We start from the raw sequence: 9,849 nt of genomic DNA on the forward strand, positions 1-9,849 counted from the left end.
AACAGTAACTGTATTGTAACTTAATACCGAAATGGTATCATAATCAAAAATCAGTGAATATAATCAAACTTTGTGTCATTATTGTCAGCATGGTTCTCAATAATAGTGTTTTTTACAAACTGACTATTACAAAGCTACGAGTACGAGTCCAGCTCTGGCAAGGAAGATCACAGTGGTACAGAGAACATGGCCAAACAACTACCTACAAATGGCCTAGCAATAAGTCATAATGTGATCTGACTTTATTTTGATTGCAATGTATTGTATCCTTTAGGTATTCATCTTATACCTGAATTGTACTCATGGTGCTTTCAGATTAGCTATAGGAGTGGGGAAATACCTAAGCTAACTGCCAAGAATTTTGGTAGAAAGATATAGTGCAGGGCCTTTTGTGGCCCCTGTATTAAGTCATGAATGCTAACACTGGTGCATTGGTGGTATACTTTAAAACCTACTTTCCTAGCATTGAGGAATCCCCAGGTTACTGTATGCTTCAGTGTAGAGTGATTTGATACTTACCCCAGGGATAATCGGGTCATTAGAGAGACGTGTCCACTGGACAATTAGAGCTTTTCTATTTTGAACACTTGAGGTGAAGGTGCAAGGAATGGTCACATTGTCTCCCCTTGCAGCCTCGTATGTAACCTGGGGAATCTTCACCACCAAAGCAGAAGCAGCTGATAAAACTACAGGAAGAGCAAGAAAAATAGGCAAACTTTAATGTCCATATTTTGTGTGCCGTTTCGTTAAAAAACAAAAACATAATGTAATCATTGTAAAAAACATTAATCAAATGTTAAGTACCAATACCAGAATACCCAGAGTTTAAAAACTGGTAACTGAACTGAGTTACATATTCCAAGAATGAGCCGTTTTCTGTTTAATCAGAACTATTCCCTAAATGTAGTCCTGTGAGAAATAATACAAAAAGAAAAAACTGTCTGTGATGTTCCACTGGGACAGCGACTTCTTCAGACATGTATATTAACTGATTTCAGCACACAGAGTTGCACAAACACTCCTGTTATCAGCAGAGGTTCATGTCCAGTATCGACCCTGTGTTGTGTGTGTCTGTCTGTGGAGTCCACTTTGTCAGCAGTATCAATGCTCACTCTGTCTTCTAGTCTTTTTCTACATGCTCTTGCATCTGCCTTTTAGTGGAACCTTTCTTGGAAACCCCAAGTAACATTCTGCAGCAGCTTCTCTCTCTCCCACAGAAACACATGCACAGATGTATTGATCTAATGTCACAATACAAGCACGGGCTACGAAGTAATCTAATCATTGGGAAATACAACTTGAGGTGTAATGGTGCAGAACAACATAAAAAACCTGTAAGTAAGTATGTTTCAGCTGCAAGAAGCCCCTCACTCGCCCAAGAAGCCTGCAGTTTTAACCATTTTGACACAGTGCGCTTTACAGGTTAACAAGGAAGTACAGAATGTATATAAAATATTTGGAGAATAAAACAAAAAAAAATAAGAGAAAAATCATATACATAGAAGACTGGGTATATTATGATAATAAGATTGTATACTATGAATATTAACAAATAGTTTTTTTCAATTCAAACATATTATAAATCATATGAGACATTGAATAGTTTTGGCGGATTATTTCCTACTGTTATAATTCATACTGATTTTCGAAGTTTCTTTCTTTGGACTGTTTTGCAGTTAAGACGGCATGGTTTTATCCATAATTAGTATTTTCTTTAATGTTCACTTTTTTCTTCCTCCTTCTGTATAAAACCCCACATCCCTTCATTCTTTTTCTTTTCTTTTTTCTTATCATTTCATGACTTGATTTTTAATGCAAATGATAGGTCTTTATATTGAATTGTACTACTCATACTAGTTCTCTGTATTACACATCTTGAGTTAATACATGCAGGTCTATAATGAATGTGGTCTCCGAATTTTGGTTAACTATGTATGCATTTATTTATATTTAGCCTTTCTTGTTTTCTTGCAATGGAAAGTTGATCATACCTGCAAATATGAGGAATCCCCCAAACATGTTTCTTCTACTTTGTATTACAGTTAAAGAGCAGGCTACCATGCACACACTGCTGTAGTCTAGTATATTGTGAGCTAACTGGTGTAGCAGTGTTGCCAGATAATGTAAAAAAAAAAAAAAAAAAACGCTCCCGATTGGACATTATTACTGATTGACCAAACATCTATCTCTGGATTACTCTCGACTCTTTAAAATGTAATTAAGTATATCATTATATTTAAATGACTGATTCTATGCAGTTACTATTGCGTTGGTGCCCCCTTGTGGAATTGTGAATGTAGTGCTTAGAAGAGATAATGTCAAATTTCACTAAAGGTTTTTTTGTTTGTTATAAAGAAATCTACTACACAGAAAATGTGCATGCATAAGAAAGGTGCCCTGTACTGCTCACCATGACAGGTTATTTAGCGATATAATATTTTCTGGTGGATGTATTGCCCGATCCCCCCAACACACACAACCCCTTTTAGACCTTTGAATAAACATTGCTGTGGGCCTAAGATATACTCCTTTCATAATCATATCACTGCTTTTCTATGCAAAAATAATTAATCTGCCACAAAGAAAACCTCACAATGTGCATCTCCACTGGCCTCTCCTGGAAACGTGAAGTCATTTCTAAATTCTCAATTTCTGCGAAAGATTGTAAGACACTGGCATGGATAACCACTATGTGTGTAAGATGCACTGATTTGATTTCAAATAAGTTCTTATACATACACAAATATAATTGATTTATTTGTTCTCTTTATCCAAGTTCTGATTTGTAAGATTTCCACCATTACATTTACAACTGCTTCCTGAAAATAATATGCGAAGGGGAGCTAAAATTTTTGCACTCTGCTTTTGCAGGTATTCAGCAAATGAAACACACCTGTGGAAATCCTCCTCAGATAAATGAAACCTTTCGATTGAGCTGCCATCTGCAGCATATTGACATGAGCCCAGGCTTTGAAGGGAAATTCCAGCTCTGAGATACATTGAAACTAAGAAATGAAGCTATGAAGTAATGAAGTGCAATAGACAGGTATCAAACCACATTACTATACATTATTTATGCTTTGCTGTATTATTTAATATTGTGCAAATTACATCATTACAGACAAAGAAGAACTACAAAAAATTGTACAAAACCTGTTCTCTGGTTCTAAAAGTGACACAGTAATTCCACAAGGCACAGCTATGACAGGCTCAGCAGTAAATTCAGGTATATAAAATGTGATTCAAACAACAGCTTTTCAACTCTGTGAGCTGCCTGAAAAGATCTGACAAGTAAATAGCATGCAAGATGATTATGTTAATTGGCTTTACTCTGAGTGTGATGGTGTATGACAGCTTCCACCATGGGATATTTGATTAAGTACACCCAGCTGCAGAAACACATCAAGAAAATAAAGAAACCCAGCCAAATACACCATTAATTAAACTACCACCAGATGAGATGATTTGTCTGTATCTCCTCAATCACCAGTTACAGTTTTTTAGAACCATTTATCTGGGGTTCAATGTGTCTGTGATGCTTAATATATAAAGGAATAATGGGCAACTTTTGACACATTGACAAGATACATAAGACACTTCTTCACACAGAGAGTCATCACAATCTGGAACAAACTCCCCAGCGATGTGGCTGAAACTGAAAATTTGGGAACATTTAACAATAGACTGGATAGGATCCTTGGATCACTTAGTTATTAATGGACACCAAACGAGCACGATGGTCAAATGACCTCCTCTCGTTTGTAAACTTTCTTATGTTCTTATAAAGTATATTAACCTTGTAATAAGGCATTCTGTGTAATTTTGCATAAAGGAGGAAATGCTGTTTTAAACTTGTTTATATTTAGGTATATGTTAGGAGGCCTAACATATACCTTTAACAATAATGACACTAAGCTGTCCAACAATATTCATGGAGAGCATCAGTGTCTTCTGCTTTTTTTAAATATGCAAAGCATTAACTACTTAGTTGAGTCAATTAATGGATGTAACCGCTCAAAGTTACCATGTGTTCTAGATTTTCAGTGCTTCAGACCTATCAAACCTGCAGGAATACTACTCCTCGGGAACAGTGTTTGGCCATCATTGGTAAAACAGAAGAAACTGTGCTATTATATAATTCAAATTATATAATACAGTATTTAATTTGTTGCCATAGCATATACACTCACCTAAAGGATTATTAGGAACACCTGTTCAATTTCTCATTAATGCAATTATCTAACCAACCAATCACATGGCAGTTGCTTCAATGCATTTAGGGGTGTGGTCCTGGTCAAGACAATCTCCTGAACTCCAAACTGAATGTCTGAATGGGAAAGAAAGGTGATTTAAGCAATTTTGAGCGTGGCATGGTTGTTGGTGCCAGACGGGCCGGTCTGAGTATTTCACAATCTGCTCAGTTACTGGGATTTTCACGCACAACCATTTCTAGGGTTTACAAAGAATGGTGTGAAAAGGGAAAAACATCCAGTATGCGGCAGTCCTGTGGGCGAAAATGCCATGTTGATGCTAGAGGTCAGAGGAGAATGGGCCGACTGATTCAAGCTGATAGAAGAGCAACTTTGACTGAAATAACCACTCGTTACAACCGAGGTATGCAGCAAAGCATTTGTGAAGCCACAACACGTACAACCTTGAGGCAGATGGGCTACAACAGCAGAAGACCCCACCGGGTACCACTCATCTCCACTACAAATAGGAAAAAGAGGCTACAATTTGCACAAGCTCACCAAAATTGGACAGTTGAAGACTGGAAAAATGTTGCCTGGTCTGATGAGTCTCGATTTCTGTTGAGACATTCAGATGGTAGAGTCAGAATTTGGCGTAAACAGAATGAGAATATGGATCCATCATGCCTTGTTACCACTGTGCAGGCTGGTGGTGGTGGTGTAATGGTGTGGGGGATGTTTTCTTGGCACACTTTAGGCCCCTTAGTGCCAATTGGGCATCGTTTAAATGCCACGGCCTACCTGAGCATTGTTTCTGACCATGTCCATCCCTTTATGACCACCATGTACCCATCCTCTGATAGCTACTTCCAGCAGGATAATGCACCATGTCACAAAGGTCGAATCATTTCAAATTGGTTTCTTGAACATGACAATGAGTTCACTGTACTAAACTGGCCCCCACAGTCACCAGATCTCAACCTAATAGAGCATCATTGGGATGTGGTGGAACGGGAGCTTCGTGCCCTGGATGTGCATCCCACAAATCTCCATCAACTGCAAGATGCTATCCTATCAATATGGGCCAACATTTCTAAAGAATGCTTTCAGCACCTTGTTGAATCAATGCCATGTAGAATTAAGGCAGTTCTGAAGGCGAAAGGGGGTCAAACACAGTATTAGTATGGTGTTCCTAATAATCCTTTAGGTGAGTGTATATATATCAAGGGTCTATGTTGTTGTTCTCTTAGTTTTCAGTGGCGTTTGGGCCACAGACTGATGCAGAGCTTGTCACCTGGTTTAGATGTCCCCATTTCTACAGAAAAAATCTAAACACAAACAATAAAAAATAGGTTTTACCAATGCTCAGTAAAAAAATTAAAAAGAGGATGTAAACATTACACAGCAGTTCCATCAAAATGATTGCAGTTAGTATCCCAATGGCCTATATTCTAAATATACTAAAAGGCAGAGATTATTACCTGGGATTCTTATATCCCAGTGTGTTTTGATTAATTTAGATGAATACATGCTTCGTATAATCTGAACTGTTCAGCCAATATTTTTAAATATGCAGTTATCATTAATGAGCTGCAATGCTGATACAGGCGATATTCAAGTAATGAATCTTTAGTGGAATTTGAATGAATTAATCATTAAAATCATCAAAATATATTCGGTGCCTCCACAGAGTGATTATCTGTCTCTGTAACATACATAAGAATGAGGTGCTCAGGTTTTCACATTCAGCATTAGTACTCCTCCAATTGCATGACTTCTAAATGATATAAAATGGTTTTGGCTGATACTTCAAATGTAGATTTATGTATGTATCTATATATGTGTGTGTGTGTGTGTGTGTATAGATTCTATATACAGTGAGGGAAAAAAGTATTTGATCCTCTGCTGATTTTGTACGTTTGCCCACTGACAAAGAAATGATCAGTTTATAATTTTAATGGTAGGTGTATTTTAACTGTGAGAGACAGAATAGACAGAAACAAAAAAATCCAGAAAAACACATTTAAAAAAAGTTATAAATTGATTTGCATGTTAATGAGGGAAATAAGTATTTGATCCCCTATCAATCAGCAAGATTTCTGGCTCCCAGGTGTCTTTTATACAGGTAACGAGCTGAGACTCTCTTAAAGGGAGTGCTCCTAATCTCAGCTCGTTACCTGTATAAAAGACACCTGTCCACAGAAGCAATCAATCAATCAGATTCCAAACTCTCCACCATGGCCATGACCAAAGAGCTGTCCAAGGATGTCAGGGACAAGATTGTAGACCTACACAAGGCTGGAATGGGCTACAAGACCATCGCCAAGCAGCTTGGTGAGAAGGTGACAACAGTTGGTGCGATTATTCGCAAATGGAAGAAACACAAAATAACTGTCAGTCTCCCTCGGTCTGGGGCTCCATGCAAGATCTCACCTCGTGGAGTTTCAATGATCATGAGAACGGTGAGGAATCAGCCCAGAACTACACGGGAGGATCTTGTTAATGATCTCAAGGCAGCTGGGACCATAGTCACCAAGAAAACAATTGGTAACACACTACGCCGTGAAGGACTGAAATCCTGCAGCGCCCGCAAGGTCCCCCTGCTCAAGAAAGCACATGTACAGGCCCGTCTGAAGTTTGCCAATGAACATCTGAATGATTCAGAGGAGAACTGGGTGAAAGTGTTGTGGTCAGATGAGACCAAAATCGAGCTCTTTGGCATCAACTCAACTCGCCGTGTTTGGAGGAGGAGGAATGACCCCAAGAACACCATCCCCACCGTCAAACATGGAGGTGGAAACATTATGCTTTGAGGGTGTTTTTCTGCTAAGGGGACAGGACAACTGCACCGCATCAAAGGGACGATGGACGGGGCCATGTACCGTCAAATCTTGGGCGAGAACCTCCTTCCCTCAGCCAGGGCATTGAAAATGGGTCGTGGATGGGTATTCCAGCATGACAATGACCCAAAACACACAGCCAAGGGAACAAAGGAGTGGCTCAAGAAGAAGCACATTAAGGTCCTGGAGTGGCCTAGCCAGTCTCCAGACCTTAATCCCATAGAAAACCTGTGGAGGGAGCTGAAGGTTCGAGTTGCCAAAGGTCAGCCTCGATAGCGTAATGATTTGGAGAGGATCTGCAAAGAGGAGTGGGACAAAATCCCTCCTGAGATGTGTGCAAACCTGGTGGCCAACTACAAGAAACGTCTGACCTCTGTGTTTGCCAACAAGGCTTTTGCCACCAAGTACTAAGTCGAAGGGGTCAAATACTTATTTCCCTCATTAACATGCAAATCAATTTATAACTTTTTTGAAATGCGTTTTTCTGGATTTTTTTGTTGTTATTCTGTCTCTCACTGTTAAAATACACCTACCATTAAAATTATAGACTGATCATTTCTTTGTCAGTGGGCAAATGTACAAAATCAGCAGGGGATCAAATATTTTTTCCCTCACAGTATGTATATGTTTATATATATTGTAGCGATCTTGGATTGGACTGATAGAGCACCAGAGTGTGTGTGTGCCAGTAGGTCAGTCGGGGATGCGGGGGTTGTAAAAGTGTGTATGGAGGGTGGGCGGGTCAGTTCGGGGACCCTGTCTGTTTGTGTGTGTGTATATGTGGAGTGTTTGTTGTGTTGGGTTAGGGAGGGATGGTTGTATGGTTTGGGGCTATGTGGCTTCCTCCGTCTATGGGGTGGGTACTGCCGGGCAGTGGTTATTGGGGGGTAGGGGTCACATGACTGGGGGGTATATTAGGGTGTGGTGACCCGCTGCTTGGTAAGTTGGTGTGGGAGTTTTATGAAGAACAGTACTGAGTGTTTTTGTAGGCAAGAGAGCTGGAGGGAAAGTGAATGTACCTCATAGAACTGTCAACAGTTTGTTTTGGAAAACTTGTTTTGAGAAGAAATTGAAATCTTTGATTAGATAAGTATTCAGACCCATCAACTCAACATTTGGAGGAAGTCTGTTAGTATGTATTTTTTTTCTTTCACTTATGAAGGTTATATTGTGTGAAATGCACTGTTTTCAGCATTATTTTTATAATTGTATAATGTTAGTCACTGAGTGTTTTAGTTTTTTCCCCCCATGTAAGTGTATGATCACGTGACCTACGAGTCACACCTGATTCCAAGGAAGAGAGAGAGAACTGAGGTCATTTTCTTGTAGCGCAGATTCTGCAGTGCTGCACAGATTTGCAAAATCCCACCTATCCCGTTGGTGGAGCAGCGCAGATCTCCCCAGAACTGCAAATATTTGCTATGGGTGAACCAAATGAGCCAAGCGGGTACAGATCCTTAGGTGAGTCGTTCTTGTACCCTGTTGCCCAAGGTGCCGGTCTTGGGTGAGTCTCTCATGCTGTTTCTCACAGGTCTGCGAGCATTGCCTTGGGGAAGAGGAATGGACTGTTACAGAGTGGTAGTTGCCATACTTTGTATGTCAGAAGGGCCTGATTTTGTTTTGTTAGTTTCTTGATTATTTTGTTATGAAGTTTAATTGTGTACATGATCTTGTTGCCCTGGAAATCAAGCATTTTTCTTATATAATTAAGTAATCAACCTAACTAGCCTTGGTCTAGTTCCTCACTGGGGATTCTACATACAAATAAAATACAGATAAAGAGAAAGGAAATACTTAACTAACGTCACTCCATTTCTGTGGTCTGTGTGCTGAAAAATTGGAGATACAAAGAACCAGTCACAGCAGGGGAAATTAGGAAATGCGGTCCTAGTTCCTCCTAAAAGCACTAGGTGGTGTAGTCATCTATATTTTGACCTTCTTCTCTACCAACTTTGCACACTGTCTTGGTGCAATTCTTGCAAATTATTTTTGTCAGATTTGTTCAATCTCTCTCAAGTTGCTATTGTGGATCCCTTAAGGAAAGCAGTCTTTTCACAGAGTCTCCATAGGATTCAAGAAAATACTTTGACTGGGTCACTCAAGGACATTCACATTTTAATTCTTTAACCACTCTAATGTAGCTTTGACCTTGTGCTTTGGATCATTGGCTTACTGAAAGGTGAATTTTCACCCCAGTTTGAACTCTTTAGCAGACTGAAATAGGTTTTCCATTAGTATTTGCCTGTACTTTGCTCCATGGATATTTCCTTCATTCCTATCAAGCTTTCCAGTACCTGCTGAGGAGAAGCATCCCCACAGCATGATGCTGCCACCACCAGGCTTGACTGTAGGGATGGTGTTGACTGGAAAATGTGCTGTGTCGGATCAATGCCAAACATAATTTGTACAATTTGGTCTCATCATTCCTTCTTCCCACCCCACCATATAGGCTAGTTTTTGGAAGTGTTCTGCATGATATTGTTGACTGATGCACATTTTCTCCCATCTTAGCCATTGAATTCTGTATCTCTTTCAAAGTCCTTTTTGGCCTCACAGTGGCACCCCTCACCAGTTTCCTCCTTGCCTGGCTGTTCAGTTTGGAGTAGGCAGTGTCTAGGTGGTACATGCACCTTCCATTTCTTGATGATTGAGTTGACTGCTCATAGGGATATTCAGAGACTTTGATATTTTCTGTATCCTTCTTCTGACCTGTGCTTTTCAATTATATTATCCCTGAGATTTGAAATCTTTGCTTGAAATTCACTACCTGACCAAGGAACCTCACAGAGAAAGGTGTTTTTATTCTGAAATCCTGAGAA

The sequence above is a fragment of the Amia ocellicauda genome, chromosome 6 (assembly GCF_036373705.1).
Source record: "Amia ocellicauda isolate fAmiCal2 chromosome 6, fAmiCal2.hap1, whole genome shotgun sequence".
Taxonomy (NCBI): Eukaryota; Metazoa; Chordata; class Actinopteri; order Amiiformes; family Amiidae; genus Amia; species Amia ocellicauda.